General features: G+C 42.4%; 1 long non-coding RNA gene across 1 annotated transcript; it reads right to left on the bottom strand.

Moving 5' to 3' along the window:
* Positions 1 to 19,651: 19,651 nt before the first annotated feature.
* On the bottom strand, positions 19,652 to 22,497 carry LOC309539006. The gene is made up of 2 exons (XR_014222599.1): positions 22,437 to 22,497; positions 19,652 to 19,864 (listed from the first exon to the last, which is right to left on the bottom strand). It is a non-coding gene; the product is annotated as an uncharacterized lncRNA (long non-coding RNA).
* Between the last annotated feature and the right edge of the window lie 977 nt (positions 22,498 to 23,474).

Raw genomic sequence — 23,474 nt, 5'->3', positions numbered from 1 at the left:
GCTGGTGTGGAGGACTCCCTGGTCCTGAATAGGGTAACTGTGCCCCTGAAGGACCAGGTGCACAGCCTGGGAGTCATTTTGGACTCACAGCTGTCCATGGAGGTGCAGGTCAATTCTGTATCCAGGGCAGCTGTCTACCAACTCCACCTGGTACGCAGGCTGAGACCCTACCTGCCCGCGGACTGTCTCGCCAGAGTGGTGCATGCTCTAGTTATCTCCCGCTTGGACTACTGCAATGTGCTCTACATGGGACTACCTTTGAAGGTGACTCGGAAACTACAACTAATCCAGAATGCAGCAGCTAGACTGGTGACTGGGGGCAGCCGCCAAGACCACATAACACTGGTCTTGAAAGACCTACATGGGCTCCCAGTACGTTTCCAAGCACACTTCAAAGTGCTGGTGTTGACCTTTAAAGCCCTAAATGGCCTCGGCCCAGTATACCTGAAGGAGCGTCTCCACCTCCATCGTTCTGCCCGGACACTGAGGTCCAGTGCCGAGGGCCTTCTGGTGGTTCCCTCATTGCGAGAAGCAAAGCTACACGGAACCAGGCAGAGGGCCTTCTCGATAGTGGCGCCCGCCCTGTGGAATGCCCTCCCATCAGATGTCAAAGTGATAAATAACTACCTGACATTCAGAAGACATCTTAAGGCAGCCCTGTTCAGGGAAGTTTTTAATGTGTGATATTTTAGTGAATTTTTGCTTTCTATGGAAGCCGCCCAGAGTGGCTGGGGAAACCCAGCCAGATGGGCGGGGTACAAATATATTATTATTATTATTATTATTATTATTATTATTATTATTATTGGCAAGTCCTAGGCTCTGTGGTTTAATAAATGATGACAGTAATTTTACTGCCACCCAGAGACAATGGAGTGTGCTTCCAGGGGTGAAATCAAAGCATTGCATTAGCAGCATTGAAGTGACCTCCATGGGGTGCCAGCCTGGGCAGAGGTCCTGGGCTACCCAGACAAGATCTCCCCCTCATTCTCAACCTCACTGATGTGGTCCAAAGAAAATCAGAGCAATATGTTTGGCACCAGCTTGGCTGCAGGAGTTGCCAGAAGGAGATCTACAAGGAGCCATCCAACCATCTTAGGGACTCCACTCCACTATTTTGGGTTTACTCCTTAGCCTTTTCTTTGCAAGGGAGTGGAGGTTGAGGGTCAGATTTTTCCTTCTCTTAGATGGCCTATTTTACCAGGTTGCCAAGCCCCATCTTCTCCTCAATTCCCTCCACAGCATTTGCAGAAAACCTTCCTGCTTGGCAGGGGGTTGGACTCGATGGCCCTTGTGGTCTCTTCCAACTCTATGATTCTATGATTCTATGACCATTAAACCCACTATTGGTCTCATCTGCTCAGTCTGACAGAGCATGTCTTTGCATGCAGGGGAAATTGCATTGGTCAGGGGGAATTGCCCAAAACTTATGATAAACTGATGTACACAAATGGGGTTGCCATCCTTGTTTCTACTTCTTTTAAAGAAGGCTTATCCATCTTTAATGGCAGTGAAGAAATTTAGTAGATGAAGCATTTCCTGGTGAGGGAAATTTCTGCAGGGCAGGCTGATATTCTAGGAGCTGAGCTAGAGAAAAATACAGGAAAACTATTTTGTTGTTGTTCTTTTCCTTAGCACTTAAATTGTGCTTCGCAGAAATTAAAGCGACACGCTTGAAGGATTACGATATAAATACTGACAAGACACAAGAGGAAAAGAGGTAGGGAGGACAGAAAAGGAGATAAGGATATGGACAATAAAGGTGTGATTTATAAAACATAGGTGAAAGCTGGAAGTTCTGTTTTTTTAATCCTCCATCTCCCCCAATTTAATTTACAAAGATAACAGTTTTTTAAAAAAAAATGTTAAGGGAGGAATTGCTCAGATTAATGGTTAGGTTGTAAGGAGTATTTTTAAAACACAGAGTAGAACCATGATAGATAGCAAGGGAAAGAGAATACTGATCACAGGTGTGTGTGGAAGAAAATAGCATCAATAATGAGATTGATAAGAGGAAGCTGACCCAAAGCGATCCCAGAGGTAAAGCCAGAAAAGATAACAGAAGAACAATAAGATGTGTTCAGGAATTCAGTCAATGATGAGATGGCATAAAGCAGATGTGGGGGAACTTTGGACCTGCAGAGGCTGCTGAATGACAGCTCCCATCATCCATGGCCATTAGCCATGTCTGCTGGGGCTGATGAGAGTTGTTACTCAGCAGAACGTGGAGGGCCAAAGGTTCCCTACACCTAGCATTAAGTATGTAGGGTGTGGACTCCAATGTCTGTGGCTCAGCCTATCCCACTCTCAACCTTCCTGTGTTGAGTGGGAAGGTTTGAATGGGACGTCTGAGAAAATTCAGCTGTCTCCCTCTCCATATACACTTTATGGTATTGTGCCAAATGTTGTTGTTGTTTTTAGTCATTTAGTCATGCCCGACTCTTCGTGACCCCATGGACCAGAGCATGCCAGGCACATCTGTCTTCCACTGCCTCCCGCAGTTGGGTCAAACTCATGCTGGTAGCTTCGAGAACACTATCCAACCATCTAGTCCTCTGTCGTCCCCTTCTCATTGTGCTCTCCATCTTTCCCAACATCAGGGTCTTTTCCAGGGAGTCTTCTCTTCTCATGAGGTGGCCAAAGTATTGGAGCCTCGGCTTCAGGATCTGTCCTTCCAGTGAGCACTCAGGGCTGATTTCCTTCAGAATGGATAGGTTTGATCTTCTTGCAGTCCATGGGACTCTCAAGAGTCTCCTCCAGCACCAGTGGTGCTTAGATCAGAGCAGTGTACAGTTTCTTTGGCATGAACCTCCACCAGAAACTGTGACAGCAATTCTGAAGCCAAGTATTTCACATAGTAAGGTGTTAAGTGTTTCATTTAAAAGAAGACGTGAGAGAGAATCAGAACAGGTAGAAGCCACACAACTTTTCTCCACCAGAGAAGCAACTGTGACAGCAGGAATCCCTTCCAAACCAAAGCTAGACACTTTTCAGTATTATTAGGTGCTACATATTTACACAAATGCAAATAAATGTCCGCTGTATCTTTTTAAAGGAAGAGGGATGGGGGGGAGAGAAGCAGAACAACCAGCCACACCCCTGTCACTTCATCGGCCTCAACCCTACCAGGTCCAGTGCCCACTGAATAGATTTATTATTATTATTTTTGTAGATGAGAAAACTGTGTGGTGTTGTTGCATAGCCTTTTTTATTATGTCATAAACAATCTGTATCTAAACTGTTGCCAAAGTCTCACCAGGCTTGGCAGCTTTTTCCTGGCCTCTCTCCTGTGTCTTGGACATTAACAGGAATTTTGACTGATCTGGATGATTGAGGGTTAAGGTTAGCAGATGTGGGCAAGGATTTTAAGTTATAGCTCCAATAAAGCATATTATTGGAAGCACCACCAAACAATAAAAAAAATGTGTCACTGGTTTGTTTGTTTTTAAATATGTTGGAATACAATTCTTGCTAATGGCATGCACTGTTGACAGATTCATTGCCACCAAGTTCTCACAACAGAGTTTGTCCTTGCAGAGTTGCCCCTTTGTAGGCTCTTCACTCTGTATGGGTTCCAACAGAGTAATTCTGCAAATAAATACAGGAATAATTTCCTTTGCCGGGAACACAGAAACAATTGTGAGGTTAAAAGCTATCCTTTTAGCATAACAGGAAAAACAAATGAGCTGGCTTTATTTCGTGGGGAGGTGGTTGTTCTTTGAGATGTTTGTTTCTGAAATATACTCGGAGTCCTGTAGTGATTTCATACTCTTTATTGCAGCTTGCAAAACAGTGATTGAATTGTCCCCAAAACATCAGGCTTTTATATACATTATTTACACAATGAGTCCTTTCTGATTGGCTGATTCTGATTCCCTCCTAGAGCCTGATTGGTCTTTTCCTGCAGGCCAACCAGTTGTTGCATTCTAGGATCCTACCAGCCTAACAGGCTGATTAACTTCCTCCTGGAGCCTGATTGGTCTTTTCCTGCAAGCCAATCAGTTGTTGCATTCTAGGATCCTACTTGCCTATTGTTCTAGGATCCAAGCTTAGTACATAATAGTTTCTGAATGCTTTTCTGTATTGAATTGTGTGATTATGAAGTCTACAAGGCATTGGCAACAACCAACTGATCTGATATTAATTTTCACATACAACCCATGGAATTCCCATATTTGATAGGAACAGAGGAACAGATATGGATACAGTGGTACTTCGGGTTACAGACTCCACTAACCCAGAAGTAGTACCTCAGGTTAAGAACTTTACCTCAGGATGAGAACAGAAATTGTGCGGCGGCAGCGGGAGGCCCCATTAACTAAAGGCCTCAGGTTAAGAACGGTTTCAGGTTAAGAACGGACCTCCGGAACGAATTAAGTTCATAACCAGAGGTACCACTGTATTTGATTGATTCAATTGTCACCTTGCAAACAGGACACCAGATACAAGCCTTTAATTTTCCCAGACACAGAATGCTGATGTCTTCCATCTAGGGTTGCCACCTGTCCCTAGAAAAATGTGATAGTCCAGTTTCTGGAGAAAAGTGTCCCCTGTCCTGGTTGGATTTCATAAAGGATGCTTCCCCCCCCCATATTTGAGCTCATCCTCAAAGCTGCGCAGGTAGAGAGTGGGTCTGGTGGAAGGAGGAGAGTGAGAGCCTGATCCTGAATATGGGCCTGATCCACTGTGGGAAAGAGAGTTTTTTGTGCTGGCAGAGAAGGCAAGGGTGGATCGAAGTCAGGGAGTGAAAGAGGGGGTTTGAACAGCCTTGGTGTAGAGTGGGCAGAGAGTTTTTGTGCAGCACAGGCGGGAGGGTCAGAAGAGAGACAGAGTAATGGATTGCTTTGAAGTAACTTCTGCAGCAGATAAAGCAAATTTTAGGCCCCCAGTTCCCTCTCTGACCTGTCCCATATTTTGCCCAACCAAAGGTGGCAACCTTACTTCCATCACATCATTTCTCTCTCTCCAGCTCCATCACCTACTGGGTGAAGAAAGACTTCACCTACCCAGCAGGTGAGGGGTGGAATGGACCATAAGATCAGCAGTTGACAGGTGGGAGGAACTGGGTCTTCCTTGCCCCCTCTGCATCTGGTCTGGATATTTAAAAGGTGTAGGGATGCTAATGGATACATTTGCCACCTTGTCATTCAAAATCTTGATTTGTAAGTTTAGGGGGAGCAATTGCCACATGTCCATAGGAATGCAATCCAGAATATTTACTCCACCATAAACTGTCACCAGGGTTGCTAGCTTTATACTGAGCCTCCTACTTCACTTTTAATATTGTTCTGGTGGACCAATCTGCATACTAAAGTATATACAATCACATGTGATCAAACTCTGATAGCCTGCTTTTTTCTTTCTTTCTAAAAAGAAGTCAGTGGATTTTCAGTGGATGAAAGAGCTGGGGTGGTATTTAACTTTTCCTGCCCTTTGATTTTATATTGATATTCCCTCACTCCCCAGCACACATACAATGTTGCCTTCACTTTGCAGGATTCCGGCTGTATATATAAGCCTATTTTCCGATTGCTCCTTTCTGATACTGCTTTTTCTGGGGGGAGGGGGGGAAGGAGACTGTCAGGGCTTTGTTTTTATGACACATAGTTATATGTGATTATACCTTGGGCCTGGCACAAAGTAAGCAAGAGAAACTTTCCTTGATTATTTTAGCTCCCTTATGCCACAAAGTCCAACCCTGCAATATCAGACTGTTGGTTAGAGAGGTACAGGAGCAGAAAGAAAGAAAGAAAGAAAGAAAGAAAGAAAGAAAGAAAGAAAGAAAGAAAGACTCTGAGCACCACACTACCATCATCTAAAAAATCCCCTGCTATGTCCCTTCTCGCCTTTATTAATCAGTGTCATAATCCTTTAGGAACCAAGTTATGTTTCTAGTAGCTAAATGCTTTTTACATTGTTGAGATGGTCTTATAAAACTTTTTTTAAAAGAGGGGAGATAAATGTTAGTGTGTCAGTGGTTTATTGTAAGAATGGGACATGATGATAAAATGCAGTAGATGATGCTTTTGAGATCTTTTATATTTAAGGATGTATGGATCAGCCAATTTCAGGACTATGTCAGTTTTGCACATGTACATTCACAAGTCTGTTCTATCCTGCTTCCACATTAAAAACTTTACAGAATTTTCTTTTTTACATAAGTATGTGAATGTGCATTTTATCTCATTGTGCATGTTTCTAAATGCATTTTTATACATGTTGGTATTTTTTTTCTGAGGCAACAACTATATTACAAAATGTGGTAAATGCTATTCCTAAGAATAACTGCCTTCCAATCTGTATACAGTGGTACCTCAGGTTAAGAACTTAATTCATTCCGGAGGTCCATTCTTAACCTGAAACAGTTCTTAACCTGAAGCAACACTTTAACTAATGGGACCACCCACTTTGCCATGCCTCTGGAGCACAATTTCTGTTCTCATCCTGAAGCAAAGTTCTTAACCCGAGGTACTATTTCTGGGTTAGTGGAGTCTGAACCTGAAGCGTATGTAACCTGAGGTATCACTGTATTAGTCCAGGAGGTGTGAATTAGGTTGATTTTTCCTAAAATGCAGACTGAATGAAATTTTCTTCTACCCAGAGATGTCAGAGAATTCTGTCAGAAACTAAATGGGAATAGAAATTGCCACAATTTGCATACTTATCTAAGGTAAGGAATAGAGAATTTTGCAAGTGAACACAAGTGATATATGCTAATATATATATATATATATATATATATATATATATATATATATATATATATTTGCTTTCGTAGACCCCCCCTGCAATCCCTACACAGATCTGGCTGGCACAAGGCACAAAACCATAGCTCGCCCCTATACACGAAGCCAAGCCAGAGCACAACTAAATGCAGCACAGCCATCTTCTCAGAAAAACTCTTCACAAGCTCAAGAGGTCAAGACACGAGAGCTTTAGCAACTAATCCACACTTAATGACCCACCCAGTGATATTCAGAATATCACTCATGAAATCACCCAAGATATCCCTCAAGTAATTAAGGAACAAAAGAAGAAAAGGCACACTAATCTAGGAACTTCCTCTCTGCCCAGAACGTTGGAGGCTATACACCACACCCCTCAACAGTATTTATAGGAACTCAAACACCAGACTCTGCTCTGTTCCAGTAACAAGAAGCCGAAAGCACCAGCCTGAAGATGACGAGTGAGACCTCGTCGAAACGTCGCACAGACACCCCGACTCTTACACGGGAAGACACCCGAAGACACCAAAACCTGCATATATATATATATATATATATATATATATATATATATATATATATATATATTTGCTTTCGTAGATTTTCACGGGTACAGGAATGCAGGTTTTGGTGTCTTCGGGTGTCTTCCCGTGTAAGAGTCGGGGTGTCTGTGCGACGTTTCGACGAGGTCTCACTCGTCATCTTCAGGCTGGTGCTTTTGGCTTCTTGTTACTGGAACAGAGCAGAATCTGGTGTTTGAGTTCCTATAAATACTGTTGAGGGGTGTGGTGTATAGCCTCCAACGTTCTGGGCAGAGAGGAAGTTCCTAGATTAGTGTGCCTCTTCTTCTTTTGTTCCTTAATTACTTGAGGGATATCTTGAGTGATTTCATGAGTGATATTCTGAATACCACTGGGTGGGTCATTAAGTGTAGATTAGTTGCTAAAGCTTTTGTGTCTTGACCTCTTGAGCTTGTGAAGAGTTTTTCTGAGAAGATGGCTGTGCTGCATTTAGTTGTGCTCTGGCTTGGCTTCGTGTATAGGGGCGAGCTGTGGTTTTGTGCCTTGTGCCAGCCAGATCTGTGTAGGGATTGCAGGGGGGTGCAGCATCCGGAGGTGCCACTATAGTTTGGCTACTGGATGGAGTCTGTAATATGTCTGTGGAGAGGGTCTGGGTTTGGGTCTGGTGTGGTTGATTGGTGACAGCGTTCTGTGTGCCTCTGGTTCTGGTGTCGGTTTTTGTGGGGAGGGCTAATTTCCAGATGTCTGGCAGGCGGGACGTGTCGTCACGCTTGTTCATGTTGTGAGGGTGTTTCTCTATCTCGATGGCTTCCATGATTATTCTCTTGTGGTGATGTTCCATGTTAAAGAGCAATTTGGAATCTGCAAAATTAATTTCGTGTCCTGTTTCTTTCATGTGTTGGAAAAGAGAGGAAGTTTTTTCTTCTTTTTTGACGGCATTCTTGTGTTCTGCGATACGTGCATTTATTCGTCTGTTTGTTTGTCCAATGTACGTGGCTGGGCAGACTTTGCAGGGTATTTCATAGACCCCTTGGTTTTCCAGCTGGATTTTGTCTTTTGGGTTTCTGAGGATATTGGCTATTTTTTGGTTGGTGCAGAAGGCTGTTTTGATATTGTGTTTATGGAGGATTTTGCTGATTTTGTCTGTAGTGCCCTTGATATAAGGAAGGAGGGCCATGCCATTGTTTTCTTCTGTGTCTTGGTTTTTGGGGGGTGTTTCTTTTTGGATTAGCTTCGTAACCCTGTTTTTCTGGTATCCATTGGCGATTAACACATTTGAGAGATTCTGTAACTCAGTTGTCAAGTGGTCTTTGTCAGCCAGGCGTTTGGTTCTGGAGATGAGAGTCTTGGCTACGGAGTTTATTTGTGCAGGGTGGTGGTGTGATTGTGCATGTAAGTAGCGGTTGGTGTGTGTTTTTTTCTGGCTGACAAAGACCACTTGATATATATATATATATATCCGTAAGCGTTACAAAAATAATTAGGCTTTTTTATATATATGCATTGAAATAAATTACATAATTATGTTGCTTTGGGCCATAAAGGATAGTGTAAAAACATAGGTTTTAGCAGAAGCCAAATTCTACTACAATGGAAACAGCACTGATTCTGATGAACTCAGGACAGCACAGAATTGATCACATACGGCACTGTTTCTGTTCCACTGCAGTTTGTCTTCCACTAAAAACATTATTCATGTTGCTATCTACTGTGGTGAAATTATGTAACTAATATAGTTTACATAATTACGTAAAATACATTGCCATTCCATCATTCCAATTTATTTTTACATTATCTTTTTACATTATTTTTACATTTATTTTTACAATTTATTTACATTATTCCAATGTAAATGGTGGAGGGAACTAATCAATTACGTATACTTCACAGGCTGAAAGCAACAATAGCAGTGAATGTCAGTAATGTCCATAATATTCTATGGATTGATTTCCATTCTGGACATGGGGCAAATTACTACTACTACTACAAAAATACAAACACTTGAAATTTCTGATCCTGTTCCCATTTTCATCAGAATGGTATGGCTTCCCTATCCTCATTTGAAGATTCATTCAAAGAAGGGAAAATCTGTCATCCTTTGTCAACTTGTTGGAACTGATAACCATTACAGTGCTCAAATGGACACTTTCAGCCTCTTACTACCATGTTGATTTTTGTTCATTTTTTCCCAGCTGAGCTTCTCATGCAAGATTTGAAGATTGGTGTTCGTATCATGCTTTTGTAGTGTGTCTTGCTGATATCTTGCCTGCAGTTCGGTAACAAGCACAGTGGGGTGAAGACATAAAGGAAAACACCTCCAACACACAGATAGCCATAGCACAGCTAGCTTCCTGTACACAATTTCTCTGTTCCTGTTGACTCAGGATGTAACACGCTCTATGTGATGGATAAAGTGGTAAGGAAATTCCCCTTTACAATGTTTCTCTTTTGAAGCTGCTTCTTAAAGGGAGAGAGAAATGTTAGGGTCTGGTTCCATTTCATTTTTACCAAACTGGAAGGGGCTGAAATATCTTGCCTTGTGTGCCACTCTACTTAGAGAGCAAAGATTTGCATGGCCATACCTTACACACACTTACTAGGGAGTAAATTACAATAAACAGTGAGGTTTCAGTGGGAAAAAAGTCTAGTTAATCTCAATGACATTTAAGTATCCCACATCATAAGTAAGCAGTTTTGTGATTGGACCAGTCTTTATTCAGGTGCACCTCTGAGGGCCTTCTGGCAGTTTCCTCAATAAGAGAAGTGAGGTTACTGGGATCCAGGCAAAGGGCCTTCTTAGCAGTGGCACCCACTCTGTGAAACACCCTCCCATCAGTTATCAAGGAGATAAAGAATTCCCTAACTTTTAGAAGACATCTGAAGGCAGCCCTGTATCAGGAAGTTTTTAATGTTTGACATTTTACTATGTTTCTATATGTGCTGGAGGGATGCAGGTGGCGCTGTGGGTTAAACCACAGAGCCTAGGACTTGCTGATCAGAAGGTTGGCGGTTTGAATCCCCACGACAGGGTGAGCTCCCCTTGCTCGGTCCCTGCTCCTGCCAACCTAGCAGTTCAAAAGCACGTCAAAGTGCAAGTAGATAAATAGGTACCACTCCAATGGGAAGGTAAACGGTGTTTCTGTGTGCTGCTCTGGTTCGCCAGAAGCGGCTTAGTCATGCTGGCCACATGACCCAGAAGCTGTACTCCGGCTCCCTCGGCCAATAAAGTGAGATGAGCGCTGCAACCTCAGAGTCAGCCACGACTGGACCTAATGGTCAGGGGTCTCTTTACCTTTACCTTCATATGTGCTGGAAGCCACCCCGAGTGGCTGGGGAAACCCAGCCAGATGGGTGAGGTATAAATAACATTATTATTACTTATTTAGACAATTTATATACTGCTTAATCACAATTGTCCATAAGCAGTGTCAGCCTACTCAACAATACAATCAGGATAAAGTTAGTTTTAAAACTATAGCACCAGAAATGACTTTAAATGCCTGCTAGAATAAGAAAGGTATTCAGAAGGCGCTGGCAGTTCAGTTCAGAGGGATCTTGTGTAATTTCGGTTGAAAGGGAGTTTAGAAAATTGGGGCTGCAAAAATGAATGCCCAGCTCTTGTGGATACATTACTGTAATCCTAATCATATATACTTGTAGGCATGTCCTACTAAATCAGTTAAACTTATTTGTTGAGGAGGCAAACACAGTCATGATCAAGCTGTCAATTTTAGAATGTAACATTTCAGAATGAGCAGGAAAAGTGATGGGTATATCCGCTGAACACTACTGACTTATGTCCAGGGTTCCCTTCATCACTCTGGAAGCATCATCCTTTGGTTTAAGGGGGTGAGGAAAGTCTGATAGGCTGGGCACAGAGAAGCAATCAAATTGAGCTCAAAGCCACTGATCACAGAGATTAGCAGGTTTATGGGGGCCATAAAAGCACCTTCAGTGCATGCAATTAAACAGTCCTTCTACAGTAGCATTAACAATAAGAATTTGCAAAGCCACAACAACCATTCCTGAGCCCAGAAACAACATTCACCCTTGATTGACCATGCCAGCAATAAATATGGCCCAAAGTGGGTGTCATGCCACACTCAAGCACAACAGAAATTATTTCTATTATTATTTAAATCTGCATACCACCCTTCATCCGTAGATCTCAGGGCAGTTCACAACTTATACTTTAGAGAATCCAGATTAGGCCACCTCTGCTCTTTCAGAATAAGCATCACATCAAAAAAATATCCCATAGCGTCCACAGTTTTTCAAGTCAAAGTCCACCACATTGTTTGCTATGCAACACTGGATCACTGAATTTACTACTCAATTGATCAGTTATGTTACCCGTGAAGTCACAAATGCCATCTGGCATTGAAATAGAGAGAGCCAGTGTGGTGTAGTGGTTAAGAGCGGTGGACTCGTAATCTGGGGAACCGGGTTCACGTCCCCGCTCCTCCACATGCAGCTGCTGGGTGACCTTGGGCCAGTCACACTTCTCTGAAGTCTCTCAGCCTCACTCACCTCACAGAGTGTTTGTTGTGGGGGAGGAAGGGAAAGGAGAATGTTAGCCACTTTGAGACTCCTTCGGGTAGTGATAAAGCGGGATATCAAATCCAAAGTCTTCTTCATTATGATGTCAACTTACAGCAAATGCAAGAGCGGTGATCAATATCTGACCAGTTCATTGGCCTACTATTATCAATGTTTTGGACCTACCAAATGCTGAAGCTTAATCTGGACAAATTTTAGTATACAACAAAGAATAAATGGATTCCTGCCAAAATCTCATTAGGAAGATATGGTACCTAAACAAATTGCATTTATATTTTAAAAGATGCTTCCTTTTCCTTTTGAAGCATTTTCTGGATTGATTTTATGTGCCAACAATTATACAGTAGAATGTAAAACTTCTTCTGATTTTTTTAAAATTGCAAATTGGGACAAGCTTGTTTAGCATTTCACTGTCATTAAAAGATTAACACATGACCTGTTGAATGGGAGGGGCCAAGTTATATCTAATCAGTTGGACATGGAATGGGTTCCATTCTTAACTTGCATAAACATTTCTCCTGAGAGTTCACAACCTCCAACTACCCATGCTGGATTTGTAGTGACTATATCAAATTGTTTATCTGATTTCATCAGTGTTTTTTTTCCTGGGGGGGGGGATTTGACGAAACTCACCACAAAGTTTGTTTACTTGTTTATTGTTAGCCCAATTGCAGTGCCTCCCCCGCTCGGCTGTGCCTAAATGTAAGATGTGGTTAATAAACTCAAGCAGATAATGTCATAGATTAGAAATGGCCACAACTTTATTGATTACAGATATAGGTGGATTTTTGGTTCAGGCATTGGGTGTACAGTGTCAGGAGCTTGTCCTACACTCAAGTAGGACCCTGGCAGAGGCATATGCCCGACTGGCATGTTCCCTCCCTCCTGGTTGATCGTTCAGGAGCTTCAAAAGTTTTCTATAGCCCGAACATCACGGCGACCAATGCCAACAGACATCGGCATATTTAGGGATCCACAGAGTCTTCACAGCTTGCGTAACAGACCTCAGCAACTCAGCATTTTGGCTAATCTACTTTATTTCCATAGAAACACACACGGAGCACTGCAACATGGCTCCCTCTCTCTCTAGCATCAGACAGCAAAGAGAAAGAACAAAGGACAATAGTCCCACTTCACGGAACGCAGTAACACAAACCTCCTGTCTCCATCACTTCCCACTTTGTGGAGTCAAAACATACACCGTCATGTGAAAGACAACAATCCCATGACTGCAATCACGGAGCAGGAATTCTAACATACAGTCGTACCTTGGTTTACGAACTTAATCCATTCCGGAAGTCCATTCTTAAACCAAAGCATTCTTAAACCAAGGTGTGCTTTCCCATAGCAGCGAGGGACTCAGTTTACAAATGGAACACACTCAACAGGAAGCGGAACATGTTCTGTTTCCAAGGTAAAGTTCCCAACCCAAAACACTTACTTCTGAGTTTGCAGCATTCTTAATCCAAGTTGTTCATAAACTAAGCTGTTCTTAAACCAAGGTACCACACACACACACACACACACACACAGAGAGAGAGAGAGAGAGAGAGAGAGAGAGAACTCAGTTCCTCTGAGTTCCTGTTAAAAAAAAACCCCTGATTTTTATGTTTGCCATATTCTGATAAGCAAAAAGAGGACACATTTGCCGAACTCTACTTTTAACTATGGGTCAATATGACCCATGAAAAAGAGGATGTGGCCTGGAAAAAGAGGACATATGGCAACTCCACTTTTGAATTCCTGTATTTTCCCTTGTGTAAGACACCCTTGTATATAAAACGCCCCCTATTTTGGGGGCTGCAACCAATCACCCTGCCCCACAATGTACTGACTGTGTATAAGACGAGCCCCGTTTTTAAACATTATTTTTGAGTTGAAAAACCTAGTCTTATACACAGAAAATTATGGTATATACTGTGACAATGGCACGTGAGAGACCTTTGTTATTGCTGCTCTCAATTATGCTGCAATTTGTAAAACATTATTATTATTATTATTATTATTATTAATACAAGAGGATAAAGCTGTAAATATGCTATCTCCAAGAAACTTAGAGTTACATTATGCATTTGCAGATGGAGTAATGCATGCCTGTGTCCCTTTATATGCAAGAGACAATGCCTTAGAAACTGCTATCTGGTTGCCCATTTGCTTATCGTGAGCCCCATCAAGAAGAAGGAAAGAAATGTGCATTGTTAGGTCTTCCTAGCTTCAGACTAAATCAAAAATGCAGTTTGTTTGATCTAGTATGGTATATACGTCTTCGGGGATTGATTAAAGTCAGAGGTACATGGCGCTACATTCCTCGTGTGTATTTCATCATCAAAGGATTCTCATTTAGCTCTTTGAATAAAATATGAAGATAACAGATAAAGCACCTGTGTCACTGCTAAAATCCTTTGAACCAATATTTATTAAAACTGAAAGCGGAAGGGAGCAAATGAAGACACCTTTGTATTAAAATGAGCAAATCAGTCTGATGGAGCAGATATCTTTTGATTCTGAGATTTAGATCCCTTATTTAAACTGAAGGTATATATATATATATAAAGTTCATAGCATTGGGGGATGGGGAATTATGGAAATTATGTTTCCGGAAAAGACTGAAATGGAGATCAGCTTCATGGCACAGGCAACTCCACAGAAACTCATTTGGTGGAGCAAATGGATGGTAAGGACCTAGTTTTTTGGGTACAAAATCCATGTTATACATGAACTTAGAACAGTTGTACCTCTGGTTACGTACTTAATTCATTCCGAAGGTTCATTCTTAACCTGAAACTGTTCTTAACTTGAAGCATCACTTTAGCTAATGGGGCCTCCTGCTGCTGCCGCGCCGCCGCCACCAGAGCACAATTTCTGTTCTCATCCTGAAGCAAAGTTCTTAACCCGAAGTACTATTTCTGGGTTAGCGGAGTCTGTAACCTGAAGCATCTGTAACCCGAGGTACCACTGTATACTCTATTTGAAAGTTGGAGAAGGAAATGGGGCAGTGTGGAATATTTCAGAGGTGTAGATAGGTAGCCCCTTGCTACCCCATGCAGTCACCCCTATGCTGAGGAGAGAAGGGATCTGTTCTTCATGACTGCAACTTATCTGTCACAGAAAGCGCATTCTTCCATTGGAATAAGTGGTGTGGATTGGTTGCAAATTGCGAGCTCCACAGCTGGGAACTTTTAGAAATGTCTGATCAAATCACTGGAATCTGTCTTTGCAGCAATTTCTTTCTTCTGAATATGCCAGAGTTTTTCATTACTTCTGTATGAGTCTCTGGGAATATCTTGATTGGTACATTATAGATAATGACTTTTTAGATACCTGGAATAATAAATATTAAATGGGGATCATCCGATAGGGTAGAAAAATGACAGTACTGGGCTTTATAATTATGCTCTATCTTGGCTAAAATATTTTCACAGAAAAATGGCTCTCTCACTAAACCTGCCTAAAGGGCAGTATATCATCTTATGGAGATGATTGACATTTCAGTGATGAAACAATTGAACTGTGGCTCAGTATCAACTTATCTGCTTCATCTATCTTAATACTTCAAAGTGCCTTAGATATCCATAAATAGTTCAACCACGTTGACAATTCTTAGGGCCTAATGTATCTTAAAATATAATTGGGCCTGTTCTTTCATTCCTAGAGGTCCAATGATGTCTTAATGATCTTCTGTAAAACAGATCATTTAGTAATCTACCTGCATTGTTTTAACACGCCCAAATAATTCCACCCTTCATTCTTCTTAACCTTCCAGGGAAGGCTGGTGTAAAACAACCTGGTGTAAGTGAAGATGGTGTAAAGTTACACCACCTTAGAAGCTGCTTCAGCACTGGGGCTACTGCTGACTGAGCCAGTTGAAGCTTGAAAAATAATGTTTGAGTTTCACCACTGCCGCAAACTTAACTTGTGGCATTTTGTGAGGTCACATGATGTAACTGAACAGGCTAAGGATCCAAGCAAAGTCCTCACTTTCTGGGCCTGCCCCTGCCACAGACCCAGGGCACCCCATTTTCAGGGTTTATGCTGGTTTAAGATCTGCCAGGCTTGGTTGAGCCAGCTAGGTCTCAGCTGAGCCGAGATGGTGGAGATGCAATGGTGTATCTCCAGTTTAGCCAAGGCTGAAGGAGTAAGCCCAACACAGACTGGCGGCACTGAGAACCTCCCAGCTTGCTTGTATATCTGCTGGATCTAACCTGCTCACCCCAGCCAATCTTGCTGTAGGATTGCTCCCTTAATCTCTGAAGCTTCAGAAAGAGGCCAGCAATTTGAAAATCGGCATTGCTATGCCAAAGTGGTGCCCTCCAGAATGCTGTTGGAGTACAACTAATGTTGTGAGGGCAGGAATTCAATTCAGTTTGTAGCAAGAGCACACTTTCCTAATTCTGCAGTGTATATATATCCAGCCAAGTAATGCGTACAAAAATGCATACACCAGGGTAAAGTGTGCATATAAGTGCATATCATAGAAAAGTACATTATATAAGCAGGAAATCACATGCAAAAATACATATTGCAGGAGAAATTTTAATTGGGGGGGAGGGACAAACTGATGTGGAAATGTGAGAACTGAATTTAAAATTAGGAAAAAACTGAGTGAAAATGACATATACACCCATCCCTCACTTCAGCTCCCATGATCCTTGAATATTGGGCTTGTTGTCTGGGAGTGATGGGCGTTTGATCACATCTGGAGGTCTCCATGTTGGTAAGCAAGGTTGGCACACAGAGGTTGTTTTAAGGCGGTGCAACCGGTTCCCCCAGACTGGGCGCCAAGCAGAGAGGGCATTAGGTAAGCATTTGCCCACAGGAAGGAGGCATGAGGGCTCTGGCAGGGTCCTAGAGTCCCCCTTCCTCCTTCCCAAAGCCTACTGGTCTAATTGGATTGCATGTCTGATATCTTGGGCCTATTTGACCTGTACTTCTTTTATTTGTTCATCTTTTAAATCCTACTCTAATAATAAATCATATGCTTTAGTTAATAATTTTTTATTGTTTCTTAATAATACTTTTTGTAGTTTCGATTCTTCCTTTCCAAAGCCTGATTTTTTTATACAAGGAAAAGACATTGTTTAATTGGTAGTATTGAAGCCAGTCTGTGAGATGGTGCCTTATTTCTTCAAATTCTTTTAACTTCAGTTGGTCTTGTTCTTCTCTTACTAATTGACTAAACAGTGGTACCTCAGGTTAAGAACTTAATTCGTTCTGGAGGTCCATTCTTAACCTGAAACTGTTCTTAACCTGAGGTACCACTTTAGCTAATGGGGCATCCCGCTGCTGCCATGCCGCTGCCACACGATTTCTGTTCTCATCCTGAAGCAAAGTACCTGAGGTACTATTTCTGGGTTAGCGGAGTCTGTAACCTGAAGCGTCTGTAACCTGAAGTGTCTGTAAACCGAGGTACCACTGTACTTGCCCAATTCCCTGTCATATTTAATTTTTTAACTGAAAAAAGCTTCTTATGGTGGCAGCCACCATGGTGTATGCACTTCCAATAATGGTTGGCAAGTTGTCTACACCTTATACAGAGCGCTCCTAAAGATGTGATTGGTGAAACCTCTGTGGACTTTGACTTTGTTGTGTTCTAGATAGGCACGCCACCCGTATCTGTTGTTGAAGCTCTCTAGGTCCAGTATATCTAATTTTTCCAATAGAATCCAGTCTTTAATCCAAATTAGACACTCGGCTTCATAATAGATTTTGAAATTTGGTAATGCGAATCCTCCTCTCTCCTGTCTACCAGTAGTTTCTGTTTAATGCAAGGTTTCTTTCCTTGCGAAACAAATTTTGTCAAGGCCGTCCTCCATTCCTCGAAACAATCTTTTCTTGTTATGAAAAGCTCACCACCTCTCCTTCAATGCAAAGACTGCATTTAATTTTAAGGAACGTGTACATGACTATCAGCCCTAAACAAGTAAATAAAGCAATGGCTATTGTGTCTCAACTTGTTCCTCATTGCCATTTAAAAATGGCCCCATTTAGCTGCAACAATAGCATTGATGTCTTCCTGGATAATTCTGTTTCTCGGTTCAGTGCAGGGACAAGGTGAAAACACATGAGGTGTTATTAACAGCATTATTGATGCCTTGCAATAGGTTTCCTGATAAACACACTGGCTGCTGTTTCTGCAGTTAAGAGACTTGGGAAGAATTTTTTTTCTATACATGGCAAAGTTTAATCACACCTAAAGTATGGCAAATAGCAATATCATAAACGCAACTGAAAATATGACTTTCTGAAATGGCACTCCGTAATCCTTTCTGGTAATGTTTTGCTATCAACCTTGACCTACCTTCAAATCTTTTCTTTCCTGCTCCCAATCCCATTTCTACCACCTTACAAAAACTTGTAGAAGGTGGGGATGCAAAAGACCAGGCATTCAGGTGCCCTTGGAACCAAAAATGTTGGCCCCAATTAGGGATGTCAGAGAAATCGGACAAAAATGGAAACAGAAGAGGAAATCCCCGCTGCTTGCTCATTCATCCCATGTCCAGAATGGAAAATAATCAAGAAATATGATCTGTATTTTTGAGGTGTAGACTCATGCTGAGATAAAATTGAAAGTGTGCATTAAGGGGAAATACAAATTCTGATTTTGTACCTGTGTTATCTATATCAAGTTATGCAGTTGAATGTCCTGCATTTGGGGAGATTGCAGGCATCATCAAGCCTAGAGTGCAATGCATTGAGACTTCTGCCAGGTTGTCCTGGTTATAAGAAAGCTGGTTTTATTTATTATTAGTATACCCCACCTTTCTGCCATGGAGCTCAAAGCAGAATTTTTAGTTTACCAAGGCCAGGGGTCCCCAAACTTTTTAAACAGTGGGAAGTATGGGCCTGCTTTTGGCTAATGATAATATAATAGCAATAATGAATTTCTATGATAACGGCTATTTGTCAGTGCCCTCTTACCAGTCACAATGTGAATGAGGAGAAAATTGTCTATGTTGAGTATAACCTTGTTTGATTTCTTGTTTGCCACTTCACAAAATACTAACAAACTGCCACACGGAGGGCGGGGGGAGAGAAATGAGAACGGAGCCTCGGCTGAGGTAAAATAAATGCCGTCCCCCCCAGTGCAGGCAAGGTTACTCACCCCAGGAGTGCTGCCACCACAAGCACAGCCAAGAACTCCTCTAAGGTGAAAGAATGGGTGGGTGAGTGTGCATGAGCATGTGTTTACCTCAGGCCTCGCCGCCACCTCCCTTCTTTTCCTTCTCCAGATGGCAGCGAAGGGCTCCTTACGATGGCACATATGACATCGCTGACTGGCTTCTTCCTTCCTTTCCTTTCCACTTCCCTTGCACGCTCACGCCCTCTCCTCTCCTCTGTGCTGCATTTGTTGCAATCACCTCACATGGGGCTCCTGATGTCAGTTCTGGTCCCCACATGCAGTGGGAGGGGGGGGTGAATGGAAACACACATAGACCCGCTAGACAGTGGTGAGTTCTGTAATTGCTGGGCGGGCCGGGTTAAGGACCCTGGCGGGCCGTTTCTGGCCCGTGGACCATAGTTTGAGGACCTCTGCCCAAGGCACTGATCAGATCCAGATCTGCTTAGCATCTGTGCATGCATACGACACAGAAATCACTTAATTAATTATTGAATTTCTATGAATGTACAACAGAGATAATAGAAGAGGAAAATTAACATTCCAGAAAACTCACCCACTAAATAAATAAATAAAAAAGGATGAGGGGAACATGGGGAGTAGGGAAGGAAAGCATATTTGACAGCCAAAGACTTCTTTGTTGTTAGTTTTGATGCTGGCTGTTTATGAAGACACAAACCCTAAGCAATATATTATGCAGATTAAACAAGGAAAAAGCAGATTGTCACTCAAGTACAAAAGGAAGTTTTATTTCATTAAGCATTTATTTTAAAAGGCGTTTGAACAATCCGCCCTTTAGTCATCATATAAAAGCTTGACATAAAATATTCTTCCCCGAACAATGCCTTTGCATCCATAATTAAATAACCAAAAATGAATTTCCAGCATCAAACATTCTACCATTCAGCTATTTCAGTATCAGACTGGAGAAAAATGAACTCCTAAATGAATACAAAATAGAGACAGTTAAAAATCTTTTTCTTTTTTTGAAAGGATGTCCAGCTTTGGAGATCCACCAGCATAAACAAGTTTATCCAAGAACAAATTGAAATTGAATCTGTGTTCACGATTAGGATGCATTCTGTGCATGCTGCATTGCTTTGAATAAGCTATCCATCCTGTTGTGCATATTGTCACATCCACATTCTTGCTCAACTAGTTCAATGTTATTGAGGCATGCCTAAATATGGATTTGTTCTAGATATGGTGTTCACTTAGGGAAAATTCCTATGCACAATACACTGGCATAAAGGAAGAAAGTATAAATTAAGCCAGCATAAAGTTACACCAGCTCCAAACCCCATTCAGACCAATTTTTTGTGATTTTAAAATAGTGCAATTTGTGAGTTTGGACCTGTCGTGACAAAAATCAGGCAAAGGCCTGCCAGAGTCACACATTGGTTTGCCACCTTGATTCACAATGGTGCCCAGAATCTAAACACTGATGATGTCTGTCACCCTCACCTTGGGAATCCTTGTGCTAAGTTTGGTCATGATTTGTGCCAAAAAGGGGGCAGAGTCATGCCAAAGTCATATTTGGGCCACCATCTTGATTCAAAATGGCAGTTGGCATCCGAAGGTTGAGAATTACTGCCGCCCTCAGGAAACCTCATGTTGAGTTTGGTGATGATGTCTCGAGAGGTGTCTGAAGCGATGGGGAATTATTTTTTGTTGACAAAGCACTCAGTTTCATCAGCTCCTAAAGTTCAAGTAATATACACAGCATTATTCCCCACTAACTAGTTGCCTAGACAACTCATGACTGCAGACCTGGGCCTTATCTCAGACAGTTGGAGCAACAGCCTAGCTCCACCCCCCATTCCTTCTCAACCCCCACTGGCTGACACGGTGTGCTCAAGCCCTCAGAGGCTTCACCTCAACAGCAGACCAAGCTGTTCCCTTCACTTCAAGCCTCTTCTTGAACAGAGAGACAATGGGGGGGGGAACTGAGGGGATTCCTCAGACACAACCCTCCCCCAGAGCTCTGCAGGCTCTCCTGGTCCCAGGACCTTCTGCAGCTCTTCTCTTTCCTCCTTCTCTCTGTCTCTGCCTGCCCTGTCTCCTGCTCCTGACCTCCTCCTTCTTCCACAACCAGCAGCTGCTGCATGGGTGGCAAAGAACCAACAAATTATTGGCCCCTTCCCCTAGATCCTCCTCCTCTGTCCTCTCTGCCCACAGCCCCCCCCCCACCTCGTGTCCCTCCTGTCCCTGACATCACCCTATTTCTGGAGATGACAGCTTGAAAATTGTGGAGAAGAGTGCTTTGAATTTCTGTTTGTTTTAGTGAGATTACAGATCTCTTCCATGCTTTCACTGAAATCAAAGGGACTTAAAAATACTAAACATTGATAAGTTCATGTCCAGTGCACCTACGCACAACTCAGAATATTTTTAGGATTATATAGTCAGATTCCATACACGTATTTGATTTAATATTAACATAGCATGTTTGACTACGATAGTCATTTGATATAACAAGGGGGAAAATTGATTCTGTCTCAGTGGAATAGTACTATATGCACACACACACACACACACACACACACACACACACACTACCACTGCAATGATAGATGACATAGCTAATTCAGTGTAGCAAAAGGTTAATTCAGCAATTTCATGCCTCCATTTCTTCTGAGAATGTATCAGCTTCAGTTCAGACTGCATTAGCTCCATTGTGATGCTAAGTTATGGTCTGCCTTGGACTATCTAGAGGCTCTATTATTTAATGTATGTCTTGTTGGGCAGCCACCTCTGGCCTGGTGAATTTTGTTTGCCCATATGCTCCTTGTATGGCACAGTGTAGGCCAAATAACCAAGCTACCATCAGATACAATGCTCAATGTGGTGGTAGCGGTGAAGAACTGGAATGGTTTACTTTCAGATTAGGCTTGTGGTGCTATTTGATACTATTTGATTACAGCAGTAGCAACTATTTGTGAGGGTGGGATGCTTACTTAAGCTACTGATAGCTGAGCTACAGCTTATTAACAGGAAGGGGAGAGGCAAGGCAGCAGAGAGGTCAGCATGGTGCAAACACACTGGCAGAGCCAATCTGGCGCAACTATTGGTAGTTTTGCACCATGCCAACCTTCCAGCTGCCTTGCCCATCCCTCTCTTCCTCCCAGGAAGCAACAGAGATTCAGCTGTTGGGAAGTCAGATATGTGCCTCTGCCCCACGACGCCAACTTCAACTGGAAGGGATCCAACTCTGAAAGAATGAACGACTACTATCAATCCTTATATTTCCAACACTTACCAGCACCTATAGAGGAGGTGATGAAGTTGACGAATGAGGAAGTGGGAGAGATGCAAGGTATAGAGTGGAGAAAAGAAATGTGGTTGTATGAATCAGTCCCAAAGTCACAGATAAAGTTGATTATTTGTTGGGTGCAGGGTTGTGAATGTATATTTATTGGCCTCAACTTGATGGGGTACAAACTGGCAAACCAATCTAAAACTTTTCCCCAGTAGTAAAAGTTAATATATCCCCCAAATAAAACTATTCATCACCTGTTATGGAGATCCATCTTGACAGGGCTGAGATACAGTCTGGCTGTTAACTGTTTCTGGCTTTACCAAGACTTAAAGCATATCCTCTTTGTGACATCACACATGACATCAGAATGGCATGTTTGCATTCAACTTAGACTATCTCCATGACAACAGCAATGGCCAGTAAACTTCTGCAACCAAGTAACCATCAGCCTGACTACCCAGTTGTTTCTGTCTAGACTATTGGATGTTTACTTTTTGCACTCATAATCAAAGCCTGAAGAAGAGCTGTGTATAATCTGAAAACCTGCTTCCACTGTTAAAGAAAACTAATTGTCAGGAACTGGGCAGAGGAGGAACGGTGGAGACCCCCTCCCCATCCTGACCTTACAACAGGGGGTTGAGGGAGGTAGCTGCTCAGAGGCAGATGAGGGGGAAAGTTGGGAAATCATGGGAGAGCCAGAACAACACCTGGCTGACATGTTGTCATTAGAAAGCATCCCAGACCCACCATCTCCCTGAACCCGGTGAGCCTTAAAAGTAGGAGAGCAAAGAGCTCAAAGGCAGATGGAACTTAGTGGCACCCATAGAGGAGGTGAAGATGAATGAGGAAGTGGGAGAGACGGGGGGGGGGTGGAAATTCTCTCAGGACAATGCCATTATCCAAGAGGCTGGTTTTATAACCTCTCTCTGTAAAGATTGAAATAAAAAAGGACTGTAAGAAACTTTCCCTTGGCTTTATATTTTTCTGGGCAACCAACCGGGAGCCGCGGACAGCATCCTGACATCATCAGCATTTTACAGGATGATAAGTCTATCAATGGCTGCTCTGCATGATGGCTGTGCTCTTCCTCCACTCTTGGAAGCAATATGCATCTGAATACCAGTTGCTGGGAATCACAGGGGAACAGAATCACAGGCTAAATCCCAATTCCACAAGGTGTATACCAGTTGGTTACTTTTGCTCTTTCATATTAGAATCCTGGTGGTCCCTCTTCCCCTTTATATATTTGTCAGGTTTTCCATAGAGGCTGCAGGATTTAATTCCTCTACAGT

This window comes from Podarcis vaucheri (assembly GCF_965113315.1).
Source record: "Podarcis vaucheri genome assembly, chromosome: 8".
Classification (NCBI taxonomy): Eukaryota; Metazoa; Chordata; class Lepidosauria; order Squamata; family Lacertidae; genus Podarcis; species Podarcis vaucheri.
The sequence above is the reverse complement of the archived record's forward strand: the minus strand, read 5'-3'. Positions and strand labels throughout refer to the sequence as shown.